Source organism: Crocuta crocuta, unplaced genomic scaffold (genome assembly GCF_008692635.1).
Source record: "Crocuta crocuta isolate KB4526 unplaced genomic scaffold, BGI_CrCroc_1.0 scaffold223, whole genome shotgun sequence".
Classification (NCBI taxonomy): Eukaryota; Metazoa; Chordata; class Mammalia; order Carnivora; family Hyaenidae; genus Crocuta; species Crocuta crocuta.
Genome location: NW_027529426.1, coordinates 3,030,982 through 3,035,201, shown reverse-complemented (window position 1 = coordinate 3,035,201; position 4,220 = coordinate 3,030,982). Strand labels below are relative to the sequence as shown.

Here is a 4,220-nt window from a genome sequence, read left to right as displayed (position 1 = left end):
AACTCACAAACTGTGAGATCATGACCTGAGCCAAAGTCAAGAGTCTGATGCTTAACCAATTGAGCCACCCATGCGCCCTGTTGTTCATTTTATAAAATTTATCTTGTTAGCAGAAATGAAACAAAGTGTGGTTGAGAAAACTGTTATTATTGCCAGAAATAATAGCAGCCTTAGGAACAATAACAATATCAATTAAGTCACAATCCTCATACAATGAAAATATCAGCACAAAGGTTAGTGAGAGGGACTTTTAAATTCTAAACTTAGGCAATGATTTTTTTTTTTTTTGCATAGAAATAAGTTCAAAAATCTCAATTAATGGATAAGGAAACATAATTTCATACATATTCCTGATTTGAAAGGAGACACTACAATATACTAGTCAAAAGAAATAGTGATCTAAAAGCATAATGTCTAAATACTTTTATAAATGACCAATATAGTTAGTGTTGCTAGCTGAGTGACCTTTATATATATGAGTGCATAATGCTGCGAAGAACGTGTAAATGATTTTAATAGTTTTCAAGGACACATTGCTTAGGTAGACAAGGAGAGTATTGTGCTTTATTCTAAAGCAAAGTGCAAGTCCAGAAAGTCAGCTCATACCAAAAAAAGGCTTTCACAATAATTATCACCTATGTAAATAAAGCTTTATTTTTTTAAGGTACTGATGTAAACTGGGGCCTTGTTCTTCGAAAACAATATCTTGCCTAATTTGAAAAGTTAAAGAAACTATAAAAAGTTGTGCTTGATATAAAACCTTGACATTTAGACTGGGGCAATCTGAATTCTAGGTATAACTGTCCAGAATCATAAGCAAACGAGTTACCAGATATCTGCAAGATTCCTGACAAACCAAACCATTGAGAAACTGCTTAGTTCATAAGTAATTTGCTAGTTCAGTGTAAAACTGTTGATTTCATTTAAAGTTGCAGCCAAAAATAAACTTTAAAAATTGTATTTTGCTTTTTAGTATTACCCTGTATACTTGCTTTCCTTCAATTGATTGGAAAACCAATGAATTTCCCTGAAAAAAAGTAGCAGAACTAAAATTTGGTCTGAAAGCCACAACTCATAAATAAAATGTCATATTTGTTCAACAGATGCAACACAATCCAATTAAAAATCCCATCTGGTTTCTTTGTAGAAATTGATGTTTATCCTAAAATTCATATGTAAACTCAGGGCGCCTACAACAGCTGAAACAATCTTGCAAAAACAATAAACAAAATTGGAGGACTCACTTTTCTCAATTTCAAAACTTACTACTGAGTAACAGTATTGAAGATAGTGTGGTACTGACATAAGACATATGTGTAAATCAGTGGAATAGAATTAGAGAGTCCATAAATAAACTTCTAGTTCTGTGTTCAATTGGTTTTTGATAAGGCCATCTAGACCAGAAAGGACAGTGCTTTTATTTTTTTCCCCAGATTCATAATTATTGTACAAATTGAATATCACATTATGAGTTGACATTAGCTTCTTTAGGCATGGGAACTTAACAGGTGAGACAACAGCTTGAAATCCATTTTTGTTTCTTTCACAGCAGGTATTTTTTCAGACCTTAACTTGAAGTATAAGGCCACCAAAGGAAGGCCACCATTATGTGGCCAGTACACAATTCTCACAATTATGTGAGAGTATAAGGATTGAAATACTTTTTGATACCAGTGAGATGGAGTTGGACATCAGTTGCTGGACCTGCCATGATTTCGGTCTTGCAAAAGGCATCAATTCCACTGGTTGTGTAGAAAGGACAGTGTTTTTTAACAAATAGTACTGGGACAACTGGGTGTCCACATTCAAAAGCATGAAATTGGACTCCTACCTCAAAACATATGTAATAATGAACACAAATGGATCAAAGTCCTAAACTATAAAACTCTTAGAAGAAAATAGAGGAGTAGATACGTATGACCTTGGATTAGGTAAAGTTCATAGGTATGACACCAAAAGGACAAGCAACCGAAGAAAAAAGAGATAGACATGATCAAAAATGTAAATATACATCATCAGAAGCAAAACATTTAGTGATGCAAAGGATGCTATCAAGGCAGTGAAAAGAGAACCCATAAAATAGAACAAAATGTTTTCAAATCATTTATCTGATAAGGGACTGGTATCTGGAATATATAAAGAACTCAATAACAAGAAAAAAATTTAAAAATGGGTAAAGGATCTGGACAGTCTCTTAACTGGAAGTTTTTCCAAAGAATATATACAGATGGCCAATGACCACATGAAAAGGTGCTCAACATCACTAATTGTCAGTGAATACAAATTAAAATCACAGTGAGATACCACTTCACAAACCACTAGAATGGCGAGACTAAAAATAAGTAAAAATAAACAAAACCAGAAAATAAGAAGTGTTGGTGAGGATGTAGAGAAATTGGAACCATACACCGCTGGTGAGAATGTGGGATTGGTGCAGCCACTGTGGAAAACAGCCTGGCAGCACCTCAAAAAGTTAAATGTATAGTTACCCCCTTGAACCATCAATTCACTCACTCACACACATTCCAGAGAAATGAAAACATATGTCCACACAAAACTTATATATGAATGCTCATGGCAGCATTATTCATAGTAACCTAAAAATAGAAAAGTAACCCAACTCTCCACAGACTGACGAATGGACAAACAAAATGTGATTTATCCATACAGTGCAATAGTATTTGTCCAGAAAAAGGATCAAAGTCCTGATGACATATGCTACAGCATGGATGAACCCTGAAGACATTATGCTAGGTGAAAGAAGATAGTCTCAAAAGATCACATATTATCAGATTCCATTTATGCGAAATGTCCATAATAGGCAAATCTAAGAGACATAAAGTAAATTTGTGGTCGCTTAAAGCTAGAGGAGATGGAAAGATTGTAGGGGTAAAAAATACAGGGCTTTTGGGAGGGAAGCAATGAAAACATTCCATAGTTGATTATGGTAAAGATCGCACAACGTTGTGAATAAACTACAAGCCACCAATTGTATACTTTATTTATTTTTTTAAATGTTTTATTTATTTCTAGGAGAGAGAGAGAGAGAGAGAGACAGCGTGAGCAGGGGAGGGTCAGAGAGAGAGAGAGAGGGAGATACAGACTCTGAAACAGGCTCCAGGCTCTGAGCTGGCAGGCAGCACCAAGCCCGACGCGGGGCTCGAACCCACGAACCGCGAGATCATGACCTAAGCGAAAGTCGGACGCTTAACCGACTAAGCCACCCAGGCGCCCCTTCCAATTGTATACTTTAAATGGGTGAATTGTATCGTAGGTGAATTATATGCCAGTAAAACCAATACAAACAATCATGATTCAAATGACCCATTTTCTTGATATCAGACAGATTGTTACGTTCCTATGAAAAAGATCCAAGGTGCGTTCATCCATTTATGCATTCATCCACAGGCATAGAATAAGAAATAGGAGGATGAGCAGGTTTGTGGTTAAAAACAGTTTGGGACATGCTGAGTTGGAAAAGCCAGTGAAATACAATCCAGTAAGACAGCCCAGCAGGCAATCAGAGATAGAAATCATTACGTCCGGGGAGAAATTTATGTTGAAGTTATAGATCTGGGGGTTATTAGCATATGCTTATAATAGTTAAAGTAATGAATATGTAGAAAATGTGCAAGGCAGGAATTGTTTCGGTAACTGTAAACTACATGGAACATAAAATTTTCCATCTTAACCGTTTTTAAATGTACGGTTCAGTGGTGTTAAGTAAACTCACATTGTTTTGCAACCAACCTCCAGATCTTTATCATCTTGCAACACTGACTTTTTATACCTATTAAACAGCTACACCCTATTTCCCCTTCAACCCAGTTCCTGGAAACTACCACTCCACTTTCTGTTTCTATGAATTTGACTAATGTAGATAGCGAATATGAGCATTTGTCTTCTTATTACCTATAATCTATCTATCTATCTTCTATCTATCTATCTATCATCTACTACCTATCTGTTGTCTTATTTATTTATTTAATTTTAAGTAGGCTTCACACCCAGTGCAGAGCCCAATGCAGGGCTTGAACTCATGACCCTGAGATCAAGATCTGAGCTGAGATCGAGTCAGATGCTTAACCAACTGAGCAGCCCAGACACCCCATCATATGAGCATTTGTCTTTTTGTGACTGACGTGTTTCACCTGGCACACTGTCTTCATGGTTTATCCATACTGTAGCATGTGTCAGAGTTTCCTGCCTTTTTAAAGCTC

The 4,220-nt window shown here is 36.1% G+C and overlaps 1 pseudogene; it reads right to left on the bottom strand.

Moving 5' to 3' along the window:
• Window positions 1–1,487: 1,487 nt before the first annotated feature.
• On the bottom strand, window positions 1,488–1,711 carry LOC144227295 (ATP synthase F(0) complex subunit k, mitochondrial pseudogene; annotated as a pseudogene).
• Between the last annotated feature and the right edge of the window lie 2,509 nt (window positions 1,712–4,220).